Below are 24,599 nucleotides of genomic sequence, written 5' to 3' on the forward strand. Positions count from 1 at the left end.
TTGGGATGAATAAATGAACTGTTACATAATTCAGGGGCTAGTAAACTTGCAGAATTCATCTCTTCAAAAGAGAAAAAGTACAGGATGAAAAGTGTTTGAGAAAGTTTTAAATAAGTTTAATCAAGATCCTGAATGGAAAAGTTAGCATGGATAATCCCAGGCTTACATTCACTCCCACAAAGTTTCTCTCAGCAGTGGCTTCAGAGAGTGTAAGCTCACACAATTGTCTGGAGGGGCCATAATTCTTAGTACTGCCTATGTTCTGTTATATAAAATTCCACCCTATGCTTAACCCTAAGGTCTGTATAAACATATGAAATGTCAATTACTTTCCTGCACCTTAATTTGGCACTCTGAGGGGATACCTAAATTACAAATCAAAGATTTTACAGACTTCACCTTTAAAATAAAGGAAGAGGAAAAACATCATTCTTCAAAGAATTAAACATCAGAAGTTTCTCCTCATTTGATACAGAAGCATGAGATAACTCAAATAAGCAAAGCTTCAAGTCATTCCAACAAACAAAAAACTGCTAGCAATTAGGACATATGCTACTGAAAAAAAAAAAAAAAGCATTTGGGTAAGGAAAAAATTTAACACCTTTTATAAACTGGTTAAAGTACTAAATGCTCTCCCCCAAATCAGTTGTGATCAAAAGACCTCAGAATTTCCTGAGTAACTGAAATGTTACAGTGTCTTCCTGATACGCAGGAACTGCACCCAGGAAATGAGAAGGTAAAAAAAATTCCTGTACCACTAGGTACTGAAATGAAATCTCTCAAGGAAGACTGGCAAAAAAGAAAGCAATTTTACTTTCAGGGGTTCAAAGAGTCAGGGGTTCCCACTTGGGAACCAAATAAGAGTTGCCCAGAGACAAAAACTACCGCGCTGTTTCCCACCGGGTGTACCAGGAAAATGTGTATTACAGAGATGTCCCTTGTGCGCACACAGGCTCTGGCTTCCTCAATTTCCTTTTGCCAATTACTGGCCAGAAAGATACCAAGTGTCCACCCTGGAGAAAGACAGAACTCCTCGAAGAGAAACCTGTGGGCTTGCGTATCACACGTACAGAGCGCTAAAAGGTTACAAAACACTGGACTGCCGGATGCCTCTCCCCGCAGTGAGGACTAAGGTACCCCTCTCGGCTATACACTCCTAACACTCCTAGAAAACACCGGCAAAACTCCGGAGGACGCCCCAGCATCCTCCCCCTTTCTATCCCTCCATTCCCTTTCCCAGGGCCACTCACACTTTAGAGAAGAGCCGGGCGCTGAGAGCGTGGGGTGCTTCCCTTCCTTCTTGGGACTCAGGCGGCAGCTGCGGCAGGCTCCGGAGCGTTAGTGAGGAAGAAGCGGGGCTGGGATCGCTAAGCCGGCGGCCACCCGGGACTCTTCCGCGCCGCCGGAGCAGACGAGGCGGCGGCACCGCTTACCTCCTCTTTTCCTCTTCCTGGGTCTCTTCAGGCTGGGTCTTCTGCCCGTCCCGGGCCACTTCTCCCCAGACAGTCACGTTTGGGAGGCTCCGGATTTTGTTTTTGAAAAGTTTCTTCTGGGCGGAGGCTGCGGCCGGCCCCCCGGGTCCCCCCCGGCCCCGCCGCCCTCGGGGCTGGGGCAGGGGAGGGGGCTCTAAGAACTCCTCCCGGAGTCCTGCCGAGGAGCCGGGGGGCCGGCGACTGGCCAAGAAAGAAGACCCCCGAGGGGGCGGAGGGGAGGGGGCAGGGAAGGAAAGGACGGCGGCGCCGGTCCTGCTGTCCCCGCCGCCCCGGCCTCCGCTTCACATCGGGGTCCCCGCCCCCCCGGTCGGGGGGTGGTTGCCGGGCTTGGGGTCCCGGCTCATACACTCCAGGGCAAGATGCTACGGCCCCGGGCGGGTGGCCGAGGCGGCGGCGAGGTGGGGGACCCGGCCGGCTCCGCTCGGCGCCGCCCCCGCTCCCGGCTCCAGCATGTGTCGCTGCGGCTGGGACCCCCTCCCTCCACCTTGGGGGTCCCTCGCCCCGCGCCCCGGAACGGACAGAAGCTCCGGCCCCTCCTCAGCGTCCTCTCACCGCGGAGCAGCCGACTAGTCCCGACCCGAGGTAGCCGCCTCCCTGCCCCCCAGCCGCCGGCTCCGGCTCGGGCTCGGGCTCCGGCGTGTGCAGCCGCCGCTGCCGGCCGGGAAGGCGAGGGGGGGAGAAGAGGGGTGGCCGCGGCTCCCTCTGGCCCAGGTTAAGGCGGAGGTCTCGGCGGCGGCCAGTGCAAGGGCGCTGGGTCTCTCGGATGCTCCCTCGCTCTCACGCTCTCGGCGGCGGCGGCGGTAGCGCCCCGAGCTCAGCTCGCTGTCTCCCTCGCTCAGTGCGGGGCTCTCGCCTCACTCCAGAGAGAGGGGCGGGAGGAAAACGGCGCGGACCGATGACGCAAGTCACCTAGCAACCGCTCTCTTCCCCCCTCCCTTTTCTCTCCGCTCGGAGGCTTCCTCCGCGGGCCTTTTTTCCCCTTTCCAACCACCCCGCCCTGGGCGCCTCTGGCGCGCCCGATGACGCTCCAAGGGAAGAGGAAGTCGGGCTCGGCGAGCGGGTGGGTGCGCCTCGGGCCGCGGGACTCGCCGCCGCTGCCGCCGCCTCTACGGCCGCGTCAGAACTGAGGAGAGGAAGGGGAGGAGCCGCCTGGAGCCTAAGCTGCCGCCTAAGCTTACCCCTGACCCGAGGGCAGTGGAGAGAGCTTGCTCCGTAGCGGTTTCCTTCAGAGCAGGTGGTGACTGCTCCTTGGGGAGCAAGGAGGAGGCCCAGGCCGCGCGGCCATGCTCGGGCGCGCATCACCCGAAGGTGAGGCATTTGGCCCCAACGGGCCTTCGAAAAGCCCGGCTGAGCGAGAAGTTATCTTACAGCTTGATCCGCTGCACCTGCTCGAGGGAGCGAGCGCCCCACCCTTCCCGCCGTGTGGGGCGAGACCCAGCGCCCGGTAACGCGTGGTCGGGCCGAGCAAATGTTTGATGAATGAATGAATGAATGCCTCCCTCCCTCCCTCGCGGAGCTCAGAGGAGTTTTACGGAAGTGCAAGCGCTTTGTAAACTGCGTAGCATTGTAAAGATGAGAGTTGTAACACATCCCTCTCCCCCCCCCCGTCCCCCTCCCCGCAAGGAAATAGGGGTGCGGCTTGAGTGAGGAGTCACACAACTTGAGTCTTTAGTGAAAAAGGAGGCGAATTGCTGGGACGAGGGAAGGGAGCCATCCTCCCGGAGAGTGTGGAAGGATTTTTGACTTTTTCAGGAGGAGAATTTAGCAGTGCCTCCCTTTCAGGAATCATTCTTGCTTGTGGTTTGGAGCTTTGGAGAGCTGGTATTCGTTGTTAATCAGTGTCCATTACCGTCATCAAGAAATTTTGGCCTGTGTTTCAGGTCTGACTCAAAGGCTATTTCCTTTCTAAAATATCATTACCATTTAGGCAGGTCTTCCTACGGGTGTTATCCTGGAAAGTAAATCAAAGTAAAAAACTCATGAGGTTGAAAGGGTGGTTCTCTAGGACAAGAAATTTTAAGATAAAAGGATTTCAGAATCCTCAGAAATCTGTCTTGAACCTGTCCTGGTGAATAGTGTGAGAACGAGATAAAAGCAGCAGTGATGAAAGGAAGCAGATTCCACAGTTGGGTCTCCGGACTCTGGCACTCCTTGCCTCGTCTGGAAGCAGCAGTAGTGGCTGTTACAGGTCTTTCCACCTCAGGGGGTGAGGCGCAAGTGTTTATAGGCAGATCTGGGGAGCTCAGAGTTCCTGACACTCCTGCCACCACCATATGCAAAGAGGCCAAGGAAACTTGTAACTGGGTAAAATCCAAGGGCTCATTTTTATTAAAATGCTGCAGTAAAAGTGATGGGAGGCGGGAGATGGATATTGCCAAAGCAAGAAGAGACTCACAAAGTAGCGTCTGCACAGCTGCCCTTCATCCAAAGTTCTAAGAACCAGGTTAACTCTCCTACTTTTCAGCTACCCTGGATTTGACTCTCTTCTCGTGACCAGTCCTTGCCAGGTCCTTCCAAATAAGACTCACAGGAAATCAAACCAGCAAGTGATGGCCCCACATGGCTACAAAGTAAATCTTTTTGGATTTTGCTCCTCTTCCTAATTTTTTGATGAAAATGGCAAGAATAAAATATACAGAATGAGGGGATTTTGTAAAGCCAAGCACCTCTGAGAGCTTTGGATGAAAAGAATGCAAACATCAGAGCTCTGCAACCCAGCAGAGGACGCCTCCAGAAAAGTGTGTAACCACATGGAGCTTTTCAGCAGCCTGATCTGTTTTCGTTGTCAGTGGCTCCACCAGAGAACTTTGGTGCTGAGAGGCAGAATGGCACTCAGCCACCTACTGATGAAGTTACAGCTGCACTAGCTTACTAGGCAAGATCCACCCACTTCACCCAGTATGGTAACTGGAGGAAACAGCTGGAACTGGTGACGGCAGAGAAGGAAGTTCATACATTTCCAACTTGGTCTGCATCTCTTTAGTTCTTTTACTTCTTATTAATCCAGAGGAGAAAACAGCTGGTTCATTCGCAATTCCAAAAAAAATTCGAAGTTTTAGGTAACAGCGTTCTTTGCCTGGTACATCGGTTTGTGTGATAAAGATCTGCATACTATGTTAAAATATAACAATGGGATATTTGTATAAGGCTCTTCTCTGCTACACTTGAAAGTGAGCTCGTCTGAGAAACTATTTTATCAGTTTTATTATCCCACATCAGTAGCTTTTGCTGTCAAAGATTTCATAAGCTAAATTTTCTAGCAAAATTTCTTTCTAGAAATTCCATCTACAATATTCAGTTACTTTTAGCGGTTTTACTGTGACATATGCATTAAAATGCATAAATCAGTTATTCAGTTGTAATGAGTAATTGTAAAAGAAACCTCCATGTAACGAACCAGGTGAAGAACTGGAACACTGCCAGCACCCCAGAAGTCCCCCAGTGACCTTCCTGAACACAACTCTTTCCCTCCCTTTTAGAGGTAACCATTATTCTAACTTTTGTGATAACCATTTCCTTGCTTTTCTCTATTGTTTTATCACAAGTATGCATGCATCCCTAAACAGTATATTGTTTGGTTTTGCCCTTTCTTGGAACAAAATAATATGTAACCTGTTGTGCTTACGGCTTCGCTCAACATCATTTTTAATCCGTATGTTGTTCCTATAACTGTAATTTATTCATTTTAATTGTTGCATATTACAGTGTTCTGTTGTAGCAATATGCCGTCATTTATTAGGCATTCTATTGTTGATGGATATCTAGGTTGTTCCAGTTTGGAACTGTTATAAATGCTGCTGTAAATATTCCTCATGTATGTATTCCATCACGTCTATGTGAGTTTCTGTATGGTGTATACCTGGGAGGGGTTATGTGTATTATAAATGTGAACGAATCATGCCGCGCTGTTTTCTAAAGTGTTACACTCACGCCCACTGTGTATGAGCCTCATGGCTCCACACCCTCAACCACATTTGGTGTAGTCAGTCCTTTTCAGCTTTGCCAGCTTGGTGGGGGTGTATACTTATCATTGTGGTTTTAACTTGCACTTCCCTGATTGCTGATGCTATTGAGGACGTTTTCATAGATCAACTAGACATTTGTATTTCTTATTTTGTGAAATGTGTTATCGTTTTCATGCCTAATCACCGAGATACCCGATTTTCCAATATCCTTTTATAGTCCACTTTTGAATAATATAGTTCAGGTAAGGTAATACTACCAAATGAGTTACATTTGGGACAAGTTCTTTCCAAAATAAGGATAATTATAGTTTACCTAATTATCTCTTATGAATTTGATGATAAACTTCTTAAAAGTAGGACTATAAGGCTATATATATATATATATATATATATATTTTTTTTTTTTTTTTTTTTTTTTTTTGCGGTATGCGGGCCTCTCACTGTTGTGGCCTCTCCCGTTGCGGAGCACAGGCTCCAGACGCGCAGGCTCAGCGGCCATGGCTCACGGGCCCAGCCGCTCCACGGCACGTGGGCTCCTCCCGGACCGGGGCACAAACCTGTGTACCCTGCATCAGCAGGCGGACTCTCAACCACTGCGCCACCAGGGAAGCCCTATAAGGCTATATTTTTTACATTCCAAAATAATGCCATGCTTTCGGCTACTAAATTGTTGCTGGAATCCATCATGGTGGTTTCCGGTTTTGTTGTGACTTAGTTTCCCTCAAGTATGTAAAGCCAGATGTTTATTCTCTTGAATCTGTGTAACTAAAGTCTATTCTTTGTTGCTTTGTATTTTATAGGCAACTGTGTAACAAATTGTTTCACCAGCACAAATTTTTTTTCGTTTCCAATGTTCATTCATTTTATAAAAATCACAATGGCTTTTTCTTTCCTCCTAAAGTTCCTGCTAAAATACATACTTTGTTTGTTTTTTCATTTTACTCATTAATATCAAATACATACTATCCATGTCACTCCCTGGCAAATTTTCCCAGCATATTCTACTTGACTGTTTTATCATTTTCTTTTCTGTCACTTCTTCGTTTAGAGTCAGTGATATTATAAGGCTGGAGGAAGACCCAGAGAAATTAAATGACTTACCCAGGGTCAGAAGAGCAAGTAAAAAGGAAGCCTGGACTCGGCCCCAAGTCTTCAAAATAGAGTATGCTCGCTATTATATCACAGTGGCCCTCAGGCTCGCTATTATATCACAGTGGCACTCAGGCTCCTGGAGCAGTAAGGTAAATTAATTCTCCTGGTCTGTAGAGTATTTTTCACTTCCACATGGCAAACCTCTTATTCTACCGTTGGATAAGGTTACTTTATTTTAAGCCTAACAGCTTTAGGATCAGATTAAGATTGGTCTAAATAAAAATACAAGAATAGGGGCTTCCCTGGTGGCGCAGTGGTTGAGAGTCTGCCTGCCGATGGAGGGGACATGGGTTCGTGCCCCGGTCTGGGAGGATACCACATGCCGCGGAGCGGCTGGGCCCGTGAGCCATGACCGCTGAGCATGCGCGTCTGGAGCCTGTGCTCCGCAACGGGAGAGGCCACAACAGTGAGAGGCCCGCGTACCGAAAAAAAATTAAAAATAAAAGAATAAAATTTTTAGAGATTAATATAAATAATAGTGCTAAAAAGGGGTTACATGGAAACCTGCTTTTTAAAAAGCAGATTTCTCCACTCTTGCCTTCATCCCTTATAGCCAGTCTGTCACTAGGCCCCATCGCCTCTCCAGAGAATTATCATACTTCCTCAACATCTGAAAAAACTGAAAAAAAAGTGGTTGGTAGTGTCAAAATGATGCAGCAAACGCCCTCGGATTTGGTGATCAGCTCCCTAATAATATCATAATGCTGTTAAAAATGTTGGAAGATATCAGAACTTGAAAGACATTTTTAAATACAAGAACAAATCAATCTAGAAAACTTATCAACTGTTTGATAAGATTGTCCCTGTGTGGCCTTTATCATCATCTAGGTTTGCATAAAGATTGATTCTAAAAATGAATGATAGATGACTACTAGTTTTAATGGAAAATAAATTAATAAAATAATTTTGAAATACTTTTGTTATGTTTGATAATTTACCTTTAAAGTTTCAGAAGAATCCTTCATTTGATTTTGTCATTAATAGTCACTATTTTTATCCAGTAAAATCTGACTGTTATTTTTAAAAAAAATATCAAGTGAAAGCAGACTTAAAGAAAATAACTTCATAAAAATATTAAGGTAGGCTTACACATAACTTAGCTCTGAAAAGCACAGGTTTCTAAATGTTTTGGCTTGAAATTCAAAACTGAGTTATTGAATTAACGGTAGGGAGTTGCCAAAGGTACCAGATGCATAAATATTATTTGTATATTTTTTGTCTTCCAAAAAGCAGTGGTACGTAGAAAACACAAAAGGGTTGGAATATCTATTCTAAGCATAGAACTTTCACATTTACTTCACCATTCAATGAACAAATTTACTTATCACCTACTATTTCCTAGCACTTGACTAAGTGCTAGACGTATAATGGTGAAAACAATGGTGTCCTGGCTTCATGGAGTTCACGGTCCGGTGCCAACATGTCCCAGGCTTTATACTTGACCCCAGCCAGTTCCATCTAAAACTATTTGAGCTATATTATCATCTGATGATATATTTTATGAATAATTGGGTGACTGCTTTGTTCTCTTGATAAGCAAATAAATGATCACAGGCTAGAAACCTTCAGTCATATTGTCATTTTTCAGATTTTCATTATGACAATTTTTAAACATACAGAAACATTGAAAGAACAATATGATTTCTGTTCATACACCTTCCACCTAGATTTAGTCATTGTTAACATTTTGCTATATTTGCTTTATGTATGTTCTCTGAAACACTTGAAACTAATTTGCAGGCATCATGATGCTTCATCCTTTTTCTTAGGTGATGCTTCAGCAGGTATCACCTAAGGAAAAGGATATACCTAACCCCAACCTTTAGTCAGATCTAAGAAAATTAACAAAAATCTATATCTAAATTTAGTTCACATTTAAATTTTCCTGATTGTCCCCAACAATATTTTTTTCTAGCTTTAATGGGATATAATTGACAATAACTTTGTATAAGTTTAAGGTGTACAACGTGATGATTTGATATGCCCACGTATTGTGAAATGGATTACCACAATAAGGTTAGTTAACAAATCCATTACCTCACATAGTTACCTTTGTGTGTTTGTTGTGGGGTGGGGGGTGGAGGACATTTAAGATCTACTCTCTTAGCAAATTTCTAGCATAAAATACCAACATTATTTTTGATAGCTTGTGTCCTCCCCCCCCAACCTGATCCAATCAAGGTTCACACATTGCATTCTTCAATCATATTTAAATGTAAATATTTTTAGGGAAACTAAAAACTGGGCTCTCCAATACTATTTGGAAGTAATTGCTTTACATTATATCATTTCCTTTTTAAAATGTTGTATTTTTAAGTCTACTAAGAACGTTATATATTTTCAGTAAAGGGTGATCTCCTTTCCTTCAGTGGCTTTTTCACTCACCTTTGACTCCGTGTGGCTTCAGTGGTTGGGGGAGGTGCTCAGCATTACTCTGTTTTCCGAAAGCAACCTGTACGTTTCTCAGACGCTGCTTCCTTCTTCCTTTGCCCCACCATGTCTTCCCGGAAGGCTCTGATATTCCAGCCAAAACCCTTATTCCCTCTTTCTCCTCTCCTTGAATTTGTCCTAAATTTCTAGGAGCCCTTTCAAGAGCATCTAACTCACAGTTCCTTATGTTCTCATTCTCTACCTGTCTTTCAGGCTACCACAACCTCTGCTTAACTCGACCAGAATCTGCATCTGATTTTCGTTACCAAAACCCTTTCACTAGGAGTCCTGTGCACCAGAACCCACCACCACTGCAGCCTGCCACCACAGTATGTACTTAGCTGATTCCAAAGGAAGGAAAAGACACACTTGACAAGAACCTAGAATGTGCAGTTATTTAATCTTCACAAAACCTTGCAAAGTAGGTGCAAGATGCCCATGTTCCTTTTTCCTCTTCCCTGGCCACAAAGGAAGACTGTGTTTCCCAGCCTCCCTTGCAGTTAGGCTGGAGTCCAGTGATTAGTCTGTCCAGCAGAATGTGGGCAGGAGTAATGTGTGTCATGCCCAGGCTTGATCCCTAAAGTTTCCCATGAGATAATCAGCTCCTCTGTCTACAGGCTTAGAAGCAAAGGATGTGCAGATATTGGATCACATGCTAGAAGGAGTCCAGATTCCTTAGTTGCTGCTTAGAGAAGTGCTATCTGACTTAAATCAAACAGTTAACAGAGCAAAACATATAAAGTTATGTTAAGTTGCTGAGTTTAATAACAAGCCTGCATTTAAAACATAAAGAATGTTAGTATTCTAATCTAGTGAGGTTAAGTGATATAAGTAAGCTTTTGTGACCTGACGAGAAAATGCAACCCCCTTTTGTTATATTTTTATAGAAATATGAGTTCTGAGTTCCAATTCAAGCTATAAAAGGACATTTAGGGAAAAGAAAACAACAATCCTAGGTACTGACTCTTCTGTGAAAGAATCACATGGTGTAACATCAGCACCCTCCAGATATTTGTTGAAGGCTTCCTTGTCAACCAATAGGCTTCCAATTCGAGGATAATATATCCTTAGGTTCTCCAGCCTGTCGTTGCAGGATTGACATTTCTTTCAATAACCAAACAAAATGTTATGACCTACCATCTTATATGTTATGAAAAGTTCAGAGCCAGCTCTCTCCACTATGGCTGGTGTCCTCAAATTATTTCAGTGCCTTGCCCCTCACTGGACACGAGTGTTTCATTTCATCAACATAAGACTGTTCTATGTAGCAGACTTTTAGGCTGAGGGGTAACAAATGGTTATTATAGTATAAGAACCAACTTACAGCACAGGAAACAATTTCAAAATTGATGTCAGATATAACTTTTCCTAAAACTGTTAGTCAGTTGCAACCTTAGGGAATTTCTCACTGATTATGTCTTTCCTTAGGTCTCTTCCAGTCACCCTGGATTTGCTACTCTAACTCCACATCCCCCTCACATCTCTCCAGAACAGTCTCTTTAAATACAAGATTCCTTTTACTTTATTACAAGCAATTCAACTGTCTTGGGTCTCCACCTTTGATTAAAAAAGCCCATCAAACTCGTTGTTAATAATTTATACAGATGCAAATAACAGAAAACCCAACTGGCATAAACATGTAGAGAGTTTGCTGTTTCTCTTAATAAAAAATCCACTGGTAGGGAGTTCAAGATTGACACAGCAGTTCAGTAATGCCATCAAGTACCCAGGCTGCTTTTCTTTCCTTGCCGTCCTCATTGCCATCAATGTCATGTTGACTTTTATCATCAAGCCTGTTGTTTAATGAGTCACAAACAGGCTGCTGTTCCTCAGGAGCTACAGCCAAATTGCAGACTGGAAGGAAGGAGAACGGGTGGTGCCTGTATGAGGGAAAGCCGATTCTTCTCCCAGCATTTCCAGCACACTTCCGTTTAGGTCTAATTGATAGAGTGGTACCTTGGGGCACACCTAGATCTAAAGAAGGCTGAGTAGTATTTTAGCTGGGCATTGTTGCCCAACAAGAGGTTGGATTTCTGTAACTAAGGAAAGCGGGAAGAATAGACAAGGAGTAGGAAATTAGGAGTGTCTGACACACTTTGTCTTAGTCTGTTCTGACTGCTATAAAAAATTACCATAGACTAGGTGGCTTATAAGTAACAGAAATTTATTCCCCGCAGTTCTGCAGGCTGGAAGTCTGAGAGCAGGGTGCCAGCATGCTGGGGAGAGGACCTTCTTCCAGGTTGCAGACTGCTGACTTCTTGCATCCTCACATGATGGAGAGCAGAGGGCAGCAACCTCTCTCCTAACTCTTAAAAGGGCACTGATCCCATTCATGAGGCTCCTCCTTCATGAACTCATCTAATCCTAATCACCTCCCAAAGGCCTCACCTCTTGGTACCATCACAATGGGGGAAGGAGAGGAGGGTGGCAGGGCAGAATAGGATTTCAACATACGAACATTCAGTCCATAGCTCCCTTAAAGATGTTTTTCATAAAAAGACCATCTACCCCAGAGATGAAATGCCAAGGTCTAAACCCCAGAAACAGCTACCATGGTTTTTGTTTCAAATGGCGATTTCCCCAATGCTTGGCATACAAACATCAGTAATATGTAGAATTTTCTTTTTGGCTTCTTGTAGTTTAAAAATTCCAGCAACATACTTTCAGGAGCATTTTTAATAAATGAATTTGTGACTTCCATGTGGCTCATTTTTAATCTCTTACATCATCATTGCAAAACACTGCTTATTAGTGGCATTTTAAGCTCTTGTTTTAGACCCATGTGTAAGAATGATTAAATATTCATTTCCCTTTTAAAACCAAACATAAGCATTACTTTTATTTAGTTTAAAACAATCTGAAACTTACAAAAAATTACAAGTACAGTAGGAAGAACTTTTTTTTTTTTTTTGCGTGTACGCGGGCGGGCCTCTCACTGTTGTGGCCTCTCCCCCTGTGGAGCACGGGGTCCAGACGCGCAGGCTCAACGGCCATGGCTCACGGGCCCAGCCGCTCCATGGCGTGTGGGATCTTCCTGGACCGGGGCACGAACCCTTGTGCCCTGCATCGGCAGGCGGACTCTCAACCTCTGCGCCACCGGGGAAGCCCAGGAAGAACTTTTTTATCTTGAACTGCCATTTGGGAGTAAGTTGCCAACCTGATGCCCCATCATCCCCAAATACTTAAGGGAGTGCAATCAGTTATTCTCCCACGTAATCACAATATAACCATCAAAATAAACACGGATCATTTATATTAAACAATCCTAAGACCTTCATTAAATTTCATCAGTCATCCAAGTAATATCTTTTATAGCAAAAAAAGGATACATGGGCTTCCCTGGTGGCGCAGTGGTTGAGAGTCCGCCTGCCGACGCAGGGGACACGGGTTCGTGCCCCGGTCTGGGAAGATCCCACATGCCGCGGAGCGGCTGGGCCCGTGAGCCATGGCCGCTGAGCCTGCGCGTCCAGAGCCTGTGCTCTGCAACGGGAGAGGCCACAACAGTGAGAGGCCTGGTACTGCAAAAAAAAAAAGGCTACACTTCAGAATATGTATTGCATTTAATTGTCACATCTCTTTAGTGTCCTTTAGTCAAAAATGTTTCCTCACTCTTTGTTTGACTTTCATGACCTTGATACTTTTGAAGACTCAGTTATTTTGTGGAATATTCCTCAATTTGGGTGTGTTTGTGTTTGGCAGGAATATCACCAAATTGATGTTGTGTTCAGGTGACACTCAGTTTTGATTTGTCCTATTACTGGTGATGTTCACTTTAATCGCTTGATTAAAATGGTGTCTACCAGGCTTCTCCACAAGGAGGTAACTCCAAAATGAAGTTACTATTTTTTCCATTTGGAATTATCAAGTATTAATTTTGCGAAGAGTTACTTTAGATCTAAATAAATATCCTATTCCTTATCACGCCTTTATTTTATTCACATCAGTATCAGCTCCTGGTTTCCTATTTTGTACGTTGGGTTATAATTTGTTACTATTATTATTTATTTTGATGCTCACATTGTCCCATATTTGAGAACCCCTTCAAATTGGCTTCTTTGTCATTTTGCCCCATCCTTCTGTGAGTATTTTCTTTTTTTTCTGACACAACAAAATGTTCCCGGCTCATGTTGTCTTTTCCCTGCCCCAGTATTGCAAGTGGCCATTTTTCCAAGGAATAGGGTTACCAGATAAAATAGAGGTTAATCAATTAAATTTGAAAGTCAGATAAATAATTAATAAATATTTAGGGTAGGTATGTCCCATGCAATAATTTCTTGTTTGCTAAATATTTGCTGTGTTTTTATGTACTAAATCTGGCACCCTACCAAGGAGCCCTGGTTCCCTTACGTAGCAAATGGTATTTAGAATCCACAATCTGGATAGGGCTGCTTGTTGCAATTTGAGTTCCCAGCTTTTAGGCTCTCTTGATGTTCGGAGCTAGGGAACATGTATACACACACACGCAGACATTTACATCTATATTTATATATCAACATTGATGCCATAAAGATACAGATACGTTGCAGTCCGTGATTTCACACTGATAACTTCTAATTCCAATGCTGAAGGTGTATTCTGGTTTTCTCCCTTTCTGTGTTTATGACTTCATTCTATGAGGGTGAGAACCCTGGCTCTCATTACCATTAGTATTTTTTACTTATTTTATCAATCTCTTGATATATGACCAAACTCCCATCACTGTCCCTGCCCCCTCCCCCATGAGGATACCCTGCATGTGCTCAGATCCCATGCTGGGACATCCCCGCAGGTGGACACCCTCTCACTCACCTCACCACAGGCCGCCCCATAGTGTGGGTGACCTCTTTGTTTGGCCGGGACCCGTCCCACCCCGACTCTGCCCCTGCACAGATTCTCACCTCTCTCCCTGCACAGGCTTTGTCACCACGCACTGGGGCAGCCTCCGTGGAACTCCACACCAGCCCTTTGTCCTGTGTGTACACCCTCCTCACCTTGCTCTGAGCACAGACGTCTTCAGGTATAAGTGATGCTTAAGTAAGAAATTTCTTGTTATTCTTCTTATTCGTGACACTCATAACTCATAACACAAGGTTTTCAAAGTAAAAGAGGCTTTGACAAAGGCAACTGAAAAAATAGGGATATTTTTATTCATTTGCATTGAGCTGATACTAACCATTACTTACTGACGAATAGTAAAAACCCAAGAGAAGTCAAAATTAGAAATGTAGGCTTCTGTTTAAAAGCCTGTGTTTGTCTCTACTCTCAAAAACCCCTAAAAGAGCAGTTAAGGAATAAAAAGGCATAAAAAGTACAAAGAGCACAGGAGATGAAATGACAGCAGAGAGGAGATGTCAGGAAATTCTAGAAGATAGAAAGATAGACAATGAACAACTAACTTAGAGAAAATGAAGTTAAAACCTAAGTTCCTGCAGAGTGTCCAGCAATAGCTGGCCAATCTCTGATGTGAAACCCTAGAAAATGTCAAAAATGGAAGTAACTAGTCACCTTTGAAGGATGGGAGCAGGGTAAAGTGGAAAAAAGCTTTTTCTTAAATGTGAATGGACAGCCAAGGATCACCAGACATTTGAGGAAAGTCTAATATGAAAGCAAAAAATAAAATTAACCTGGAGAAAACTAGGACAACACAGAAGAAGAACAATTATCAAAGGTCGTGATAAAACTTTGAGATGAAAGGCGAAGGATAGTGATTATGTGTGTGTCTCTGTGTGTGTGTGGAGATAATTAAGACTCATCTTTAATAACGAACCTCATAGGTGATGTCTTGGTTTGAAAAATCATCACATATTCTGTATCAGCATGTTATTTAGACACGTATACCAAGCGTAGAAATACCTAAAGTGCTCAAAGGGGTTGCCTTGGAGGAAGCCATGTTAGATGAGGGAAAGGCAGGTGAATCTTGTTATTTTCAGAAACCCATATATTAACTTTGATAAAAATAAGAATTTGATTTAAAAATTGTTTGTATAGATTGAAGCATCTGTAATGTCAGAATCTGATACCTAGATTCAATTCAGTGAGCAATTCTACCCTTTTACTGCTTATGTTAAGTCTGTACAGGTCTTAACCCCTGAAACTCAGTTTATACATTTATAACTTGGGGATAGTAATATTGCCCTACTCTATTGATTTGCTAGAGCTGCCATAACAAACTTCCACAGACCAAGTGGCTTAAACAACAGAAATGTATTTCTCACAGTTTTGGAGACCGGAAGTCCAAGATCAAGGTGTCGCAGGGTTGGTTTCTCTTGGGGCCTCTCTCTCTTTGGCCTTCTCCCTGTGTCCTCACATGGCCTTCCCCTGTGGGAGCTCATCTGCAGGGTCTCTTACCCTTCTTTTTTTAAGATTTATGTATTTATTTATTTATTGGGCTGCATTGGGTCTTCGTTGCTGTGCGCGGGCTTTCTCTAGTTGTGGCGAACGGGGGCTACTCTTCGTTGTGGTGCACCTGCTTCTCATTGCAGTGGCTTCTCTTGTTACACACACAGGCTCTGGGTACATGGGCTTCTGTAGTTGTATCACACAGGCTCAGTAGTTGTGGCTCATGGGCTCTAGAGCGCAGGCTCAGTAGTTGTGGCGCACAGGCTTTGTTGTCCTGTGACATGTAGGATCTTCCTGGACCAGGGATTGAACCCCGTGTCCCTTGCATTGGCAGGCAGATTCTTAACCACTGTGCCACCAGGGAAGTCCCCTCTTACTCTTCTTATAAGGACAATAGTCATATTGGATTAGGGCCATACCCTAATGGCCTCTTTTGAACTTAATCACCTCTTGAAAGACCTTATCTCCAAATACAGTTACATTCTGAAAGTACTGGAGATTGGGATTTCAGTATATGAATTCGGGGGGCGGGAACACAATTAAGCCCATTATACCTACCTGCTACATTCATTCATTTGCTAAGATTTATTGGGGCTCCTTTCATGTTCCAACCTGTGCTAGGAATTTAGGATTAAAAAAGAGGGTCAAATGAGATAATGGTATTTTGAAACTAACTTTAAAAATTTTTTTTAAATAAGACATAGCCCACCGAACATAAAGCTGTGCTTTCAGGAAATAAGTAAGGTGAATGCAGTCAAATTCAAGTGAGGAACATGGACAATTCCTAAAAGGGAAAAAAATGGGAAGCATGGACAAACTTTTTGAATAGCAGTTGCTGTATCTTAAGCCCCTGATATGTGCCAGGTGCTGACTATAAGATTTATGTGAATTATCTCGTTTAATCCTTACCACTACTCTGCTGGATAGTTATTATCAAAATCATTTTGCTGATGAGAAACCCATCTCCAAGAGACTCAGTAACTTCCCTAAAGTTGTGTAGCCAGTAAGTGGCTTGAATTTGGCTCTATCTGATGCCAAAGCCCAATACCTGCATTCCTTTCACTACTCTCTACTGTGCCACAACCAGCCAGAAACTGTGGTTAGGCTTTATTTCTTTAAATAATTTTTGTTAGATATTGATGCATTCAAGACTTCCCTGGTGGTCCAGTGGTAAAGAATCCGCCTTCCAAAGCAGGGGACGTAGGTTTGATCCCTGGTCGGGGAACTAACATCCTACGTGCCGCGGGGCAGCTAAGCCCGTGCACCACAACTACTGAGCTCCTACACCTCAACTAGAGAGCCTGCGTGCCGCAAACTACAGAGCCCACGTGCCCTGGAGCCTGCACATCACAACTAGAGAAGAGAAAAACCCACACGCAACAACTAGAGAGAAGCCCACGCACCACAACCAAAGAGCCCTTGTGCCACAACAAAGAGCCCACGCACCACAATGAAAAGATCCCACGTGCCACAACTAAGACCTGACGCAGCCAAAAATAAATAAATAAATAATAAATTTTTTAAAAAATATTGAATACATTCAAAAAGTATAACTTATGTGTATAAATAGTGACAGTAAAGTGATTGCCTGTGTGCTCGGCATCTGGCTTGAGAGAATGAATATTCCCAAGACCTTAGAAGTCTTGTTATAACCTCCCCAACCCTTCTCTCTTCCCCCTTCCTCCCAGAAGCGTTCTTCTAGTTTTGTGTTTACTAACCTCTCATCTCACACACACACACACACACACACACACACACACACACTTACGTTTTCATTTTGTGTATTTTCAAAATCTAAATAACTCCCATGTTCTTCTGGGATTCACTTTCCCCCATCAACGTTAGACCCCTAAGATTTATTCAGGTTGATATATGTGATCATAATTACATCCCTGTTGCCTCTGACGGTATAGTGCTGCCAGCCTGGCCCCTAGAATCCTGTTATTCCCATTGATTCTGGGGCAACAAGCTTAATGTAGAGGACAAACAATTCTGAGGTTCTCAGAATGTACTAGCACATTCCATATTTTAGTGAAGGGAGTGCCCTCTGAACACCCCCCCACCCCGCCCAGGGAACATTGTTAGCGGGTAGGTTATCTGGTATTAGGTAATAAATGCATTCTTAAATCTAGTCTGTTGGAATATTTTTACCCCTTCCTCAGCTTTCTTCTACAAAATGCAAGCACCTCCATCTCATCATTGTTTTCAAGTTTCGAAGAGCTATTCCTGCAATGTACCAGGGACCGTTCTAGGCATCCTACCAAGACAGTAAGTCTTGAGTCACTGAATAATGCACCCATATTAATAAACTCTCTTTTATCCAGCCTCACAGTCTGTCCCGCATGATTCCACCACCTTTAATATCCATTTCCAGGCAAATTCTCCCAGTTCCTGGTGGTACATAACACTGCCAGGTTCTGCAGTGCTTTCAGTGAATAATCTCTTTCTCCACATAGTGGTATTTCTCTGCTGGGATCATAGTAAGACTTCTAATTATTGGTCTAGGAGCAATAAAGAGAGGGAAGGAAAGATCTTACAGACAAGCATCATCTTGCAAGGCATCTGCCCTAGGTAAGACCTTTGTACAATCTCCAGTCAGTTGGAGACTAGTTTCCTCTAGCAAGAGGTAGGGCTCCAGAGAATTCTGGCTCAGATTATTCAGTGGAATCTAGAGAGTTAAATCCTCAATCCCATCTACCCAAATGGGCTCTTCTCCTTCCCTTTCTGTTTCCTGACTTTAGCATAAGAACACTTCTGGGCTGTGAACTCACCCTCCTTTTTTAGCTCTACTGTATTTAAGATCATATTTGAGGTCTTATTTTTCAGCTCAGTCTACCCTCTGTCTACAGGAAATGAGACCTGCTTTAAAAGATGAGATGGAAGACTTCTGGCTTTCTTTCAACCCAAATTCTAAATTAACATTTACCTGACCTGATCCTGTTATTTTCTTCTTTCATGGCTCTCTAGCAGTTGACAACAACAAACCAATTCCAAAATTCTAATAATTGTTGCTGCTCCCCATTCTGTTCTTGAGCTACTCTATAGGTCAGAACATTGTCTTACCCCTGCACACCAGCCCCATTCACCACAGGTAAGACTCTTAGTGGTAGTGATGCTACAGTAGCCAGACATTATCGTGGCCTCACTTACCAACAGTAGCAGGGTCTTAGTTGCCATCTGACCAGCAAGTGATCCAATTCTAGAATCCTATTCTGAGGGTCTCCTTCCTTGCATCACTTCTAGGACCTACTGACTTAGGCTGTGTTCCTCCAAAACTTAAGGATTTGAGTGCGAGTGATATGTTTGAAGAGTAAAATGTGATACCAGGAAGCAGTGGTAGAGGAGTGGAGACATGAGGCGCAGAGGAAAAGAAACAATCCAGAGCACTTTTGAGCAGGGTTCTACCAATGACAACTGGAGCTCAGCCCACAGGGATCCTCTGGGAAACATGGACCACACATCAAAGATGTTCCACTCAAGGGGGCAGGGAAACAGGATGTTTGTCCTTCCACTCCTGTTGACCATTGGCTGAGAGCTGTTCCTCGAGCATGAACCTGTCACACAAACAGATAGAGAGAAGCCCTCAGGCCACGGACAGAGGGTCACAAGTGCTGCCAGTAAGATTGGCTTGAACTGGATCATTCCAGAGTGCTTAGGGAATGGGAATGTGGGCCGGGCGCTGATGGCTGTCAGCTATACCTTCCTTGACTTCCTATCTAAAATAACACACACCCCATCATTACCCTTCCCTCATCCATTGCTTTCTTTTTCTTTACAGTAGTATTTCTATTATGGCATTCTGTTGTGTTTATATTTATTTACTCATAGTCACACACACAAACACACACACACACACACACACACACACACACACACACACACACACTACAGTACAGGCCAGGGACTTCATCTGATTTATTCACTATGTGCCCCATGCCTAGAACAGTGCCTAAAACATGGCATGGACACAATAAGTATTTCTGAATGAGTGAGTGAATGAAAAAACGGTACTATTTGCAACATGGCTTGAAAACACTTAGCTTCTGTGGTTAGGAAGTTAGGAAGGAGGAGGTTAGGGTTTCAGAAGAGGGGCTCATTGAAGGATGAGCATGATTTGTCAAGGGAAACAAACACAAGAAATTTGTTCTGCTCAAAAACTTTTAAGTCTCAGTTGATTAAGAAGAAAGCCAGCTAATTCACTGAGGAAGAATAATGGCAATTTTTAATTAATGCTTTAAAAAACCTAATAAAATAATCAGTCCATGCAAGGATTATCCATGAACGCAGATGAGATATTCACTTGTTGCTAATGCGTAGTCCATAGATCACTTGCTAATTGCAAACGAAAAAATAGACCTACATGGGGGAGAGGTCTAGCAATCACCACCTTAAGCAAATGATCAAATTGAGTATCACACAGTGGAACAATCTATTGACCTCCTCATGTTACGTAATAAGAAGTACACAGCATGACCTATGAAATATTCTTACCCAAAATAAATCAAGCTTTTAGACTTACCTTCCAAAGCATTGAGGTATAAGTTAAACACCACCACAAGGAGATAATCAAAGAAGTCTTTTTTTGTCTGGCTTCTTTCACTTACCATAATTTTCTTTATTCAGCTTTATTTTTTGGAGCAGTTTTAGGTTCACAGCATAATTCAAAGGAAGATACAGAGATTTCCCATATCCCCCCTGCCCTCACACATGCACAGCCTCCCCCAGAATCAACATCTCCCACCAGAGTAGTACACATTTTACAACTGATGGATCTACATTGACACGTCATAGTCACCTAGGGTCCATAGACTACATTAGGGTTCACTCTTGGTGTCATATATTCTATAGGTTTGGACAAATGTATAATGACATGCATGCCCTATTATAATATACAGAATCATTTCACTGCCCTAAAAATCTTCCGTGCTCCACCTATTCATCCCTCTCTCCCTGCTAAATGCTAGTAACCACCAATCTTTTTACTGTCGCCGTAGTTTTGTCTTTTCTGGAATAGTTGGAATCATACAGTAGGTAGCCTTTTCAGACTGGCTTCTTTTACTTCGTAATAAGCATTTAAGGTTCTTCCATGTGTTTTCATGGCTTGATAGATCATTTCTTTTTAGCACTGAGTTATATCCCATTGTTTGGATTACTGCAGTGTATTTATCCTTTTACCTACTGAAGGACATCTTGGTTGATTTCAGATTTTGGCACTTATGAATAAAGCTGCTGTAGATATCTGTGTGCAGGTTTTTGTGTGAACATAAATTTTCAGCTCCTTTGGGTAAATACCAAGGAACACAATTGCTGGATTGTATGGTAAAGTAACCACCAAACTGTCTTCCACAGTAGCTGTACCATTTTGCTTTCCCACCAGCAATGAATGAGAGTTCCTGTTGCTCCACATCCTTGCCAGCATATGGTGTTGTCAGTGTTCCAGATTTTTGGCATTCTAATAGGTGTGTAGTGGTATCTCATTGTTGTTTCAATTTGCAGTTCCCTGATGACATATGATGTGGAGCATCTTTTCATATGCTTATTTGCCATTTGTATATCTCTCTTGGTGAGGTGTCTATTAAGGTCTTTGGACCATTTTTTAGCCTGGTTGTTTGTTTTCTTATTGTTGAAATTTGTGAGTCCTTTTATATTTTGGATAAGAGTCCTTTATCAGATGTGTCTTTTGCAAATATCTTCTTACAGTCTGTGGCTTGTCTTTTCATTCTCTCAACTTTGTCTTTCATAAAACAGAAGTTTTTAATTTTTTTTTTTTTTTTTGCGGTACGCGGGCCTCTCACTGTTGTGGCCTCTCCCGTTGTGGAGCACAGGCTCCGGACGCACAGGCTCAGCGGCCATGGCTCACGGTCCCAGCCGCTCCACGGCATGTGGGATCTTCCTGGACCGGACCGGGGCACAAACCCGCATCCCCTGCATCGGCAGGCAGACTTTCAACCACTGCGCCACCAGGGAAGCCCAGCAGTTTTTAATTCTGATGAAGTATAGTTTATTAATTATTTCTTTCATTGATCATGCCCAAGGTTATGTAGGTTTTCTGCTGCATAATTATTTTGAGGATTTTTTTCCTTCTTTTTCATTGCTGAGTTCCATTGTTGTGGGTATACCACAATTTGTTTATCTATTTACTGGTTGATGGATATTTGAGTTGTTTTCAGTTTTGGCTATTACAAATAAAGCTACTATGAACATTTATGAACAAGTTTCTCATCCATTCTATCAGGTGTGTGGTAGTATCTCATTGTGATTTTAATTTGCATTTTAATTTTTATAAAGTCCAATTTATTGATTTTTTCTTTTATAGTTTATGCTTTTTATGTTGTATTTAAGAAATCTTTGCCAAACTCAAGATCACTGTGATATACTTCTCTGTTTTCTTCCAGAAATTTTATAATTTTAGCCTTTACATTTAGGTCTATGATCAAATTTAAGTTAATTTTTATATATGATGTGAGGTGAAGGTCAAGATTCAATGTTGCTCTTGGTTAAGATGTATGCTTATTTCAAATCAGGTGTGGGGTGATAAGATTAAATATATAGAGAAATATCTATATCTCTCTGTGAGAGATTTAGAAGTAGGAAAAAGACTTGGTGATTTTTTATAGCTTAGATTTTCCAGGAAAAATCTCAATTTTTAATTTTATGTCCTTCTCCCCTTCCCAGTTTTTATTATTAAAAAAGTTCAAACATACAGAGAAGTTGAAAAGAACCTTTATAAACACCCCTGTACCCACAACGTAGATTCAACTGTTGTTAAAGTGTTTCCATATAGCTTTATTTATCTTTCTGAACCATTTGAACGTAAATTGCAGAAACCATGACACTTTACACTTAAATGCAATGTTAGGATATTCCCCTACAAAAAGGTATGACTTTTCACACCTAAGGGAATTAATAGTTATTCCCTATTGTCATGTAGCAGCCAGTCCTATTCAGATTTTCCCTAATGTTGTCACTAGTGTTCTCAAATCAACATCCAGTCAGTTCTCACCCATTGCATTTGGTTGATATGCTCTTCAGTCTCTTTTAATCTAGAACATTCCTCCACCTTTTAAAAATGCATCTTGTAGAATAAATCATATTCAATACATATTGCATAATTTCATATGGCGCAGTGGTTAAGAATCCGCCTGCCAATGCAGGGGACATGGGTTTGAGCCCTGGTCCAGGAAGATTCCACATGCTGCGGAGCAACTAAGCCCATGTGCCACAACTGCCAAGCCTGCGCTCTACAGCCTGTGAGCCACAACTGCTGAGCCCACGTGCTACAACTACTGAAGCCCGCTCGCCTAGAGCCCGTGCTCCACAACGAGAGGCCACCGCAATGAGAAGCCCACATACCACAACGAAGAGTAGCCTCCGCTCACCGCAACTAGAGAGATGCTTCTTGCAGAAATGAAGACCCAAAACGCAGCCAAAAATAAATTTTAAAAACCAAACAAAAAAAAAACCCAAAACAAAAAAGTGCAAACTAATCTATGGTGACAGAAAGCAGACCAGTGGTGCCCTGGGAATGGGGCAGAGGGTGAGAGGAAGGAAGGATGCACTGCAAAGGATTCTGAGGAAACTTTTGATGTGAAGGTATGTGCATTATTTGTTTGTGGTGATGGTTTCACAGTTGTATGCACATATCAGAACTGATAAACTGTACATTTTAAATATGTGCCATTTATTGTATATAAATTACAATGTAACAAAACTGTTAAAAAGTTGGGGGGGGCAGAATATACTAGTAAAAATAATAGGACAAAAAATTTTAAAATGGGAAATTTTTAAATTCAGCACGCATAGAAATCGTGCTTATAATCAATCACCAAGGCTTTATCCTCCTTGTCTCTAAATTTCTCTCTGATATCCTATTTTCACTCACATCACTTTACACTAGATTTAGAAGAGGGCTATATCTTTTTTTTTTTAATTAATTTATTTATTTTTGGCTGTGTTGGGTCTTCGTTTCTGTGCGAGGGCTTTCTCTAGTTGAGGCAAGCGGGGGCCACTCTTCATCACGGTGCGTAGGCCTCTCACTATCGCGGCCTCTCTTGTTGCAGAGCACAGGCTCCAGACGCACAGGCTCCAGACGCACAGGCTCAGTAGTTGCGGCTCACGGGCCTTGTTGCTTCTTGGCATGTGGGATGTTCCCAGACCAGGGCTCGAACCTGTGTCCCCTGCATTAGCAGGCAGATTCCCAACCAGTGCGCCACCAGGGAAGCCCAGAGGCCTATATCTTGAACAATAGCAAAAATACATTTTAAGTTTTAAGCTACTTCTATGAAAGTGCTTGAAAATAATTTAAGAAAACATTTAAGATGCGTTTTAATTTCAAAACCAAAAGAAAAATTATTGTCAGTAGCTCCCCCTTGCCTCCTGATTTAAACATAGAGGCAGTTCACTGAAGGATCTAAATTTCTCCATTCAGCTTTTTCTTTTGTTACTGCCTTGTCCATGACCCATTCCCAGGTTGATTGGCCTGCCTGCCAGTTGCAGCCCTCATGCCTGCACTGCTGGTACCCTTGTCCATAGTGTTCTTTCTGCATGAGATGCCTCTGCTCACATGTGCCCTCCTCTCCCTTCACCTGTGTCCGGCAGGCAGAAACTCTATTCACCCTTTAAGGCTTCTTCTGAAAACTTTGCTGATGACACTCAGCAAAGATGTGTCTTCTTCCCCTTTAGATCGTTTAGCCTGTGGTTTACACTGCCCTTGTTGTCCACTCCAGGGCTGGCATGATGGTGAGTCAAGGGAGGCACTCACTTGAAATACAAATTTTAAGAGGACAGCAAAAAACTTGGTAATCAAGTATTTTCAAATCAGTACCCAGTCAAATTTCACTCTTTGCATTTGGTTATCTCTTTAGTCTTTTTTAATCTAGAACATTCCCATCACCTTTTAAAACATGTACCTTACAGAATGTACCATATCTAGTACATATTAACTAGCTCCACTTTATAATATTTATTTATATTATATAACACTTTATGTAAACATTTTAAAAATCAAAATCAATGCAAAACATGGATGATGATATTTGATGATATCAGAATTTTAAATAAAGACAGGATCAGTATGACTGATTTTTCCTGAGCCTCAGGCTCCAACATGGCTCCAGGCAGCACTGGCTCATCCCCCCTCTGCCTGAATGACAGGCTCATAACCCTGATCCCCTCAGCACATCTGCTAGGGCCTGACAGGTCCCAGGTACCCATTCATCTGATCATAGTTTTCTCTCCTTCC

General features: G+C 42.8%; 1 protein-coding gene and 1 long non-coding RNA gene across 5 annotated transcripts in view; one reads left to right on the forward strand and one right to left on the reverse strand.

Annotated features, from left to right (window-relative positions):
- The window catches only part of FBXW7 (F-box and WD repeat domain containing 7), a 207,823-nt gene extending 205,331 nt beyond the window's left edge, over positions 1-2,492 (reverse strand). For 2 of the 4 annotated variants that reach the window (XM_004263632.3, XM_049709076.1), the window contains exon 1: positions 1,251-2,492. The gene's annotated coding sequence lies outside the window, so the exon portion shown is untranslated. The remainder of the gene's footprint in view (positions 1-1,250) is intronic. The other 2 variants (XM_049709077.1, XM_033403279.2) reach the window with 1 other exon arrangement.
- A 185-nt stretch (positions 2,493-2,677) lies between these two features.
- Positions 2,678-11,740, forward strand: LOC117196096 (uncharacterized). Its single transcript, XR_004476104.2, has 2 exons — positions 2,678-6,699; positions 9,254-11,740. It is a non-coding gene; the product is annotated as an uncharacterized LOC117196096 (long non-coding RNA).
- Positions 11,741-24,599: the final 12,859 nt, after the last annotated feature.

Source organism: Orcinus orca, chromosome 4 (assembly GCF_937001465.1).
Source record: "Orcinus orca chromosome 4, mOrcOrc1.1, whole genome shotgun sequence".
Taxonomy (NCBI): domain Eukaryota; kingdom Metazoa; phylum Chordata; class Mammalia; order Artiodactyla; family Delphinidae; genus Orcinus; species Orcinus orca.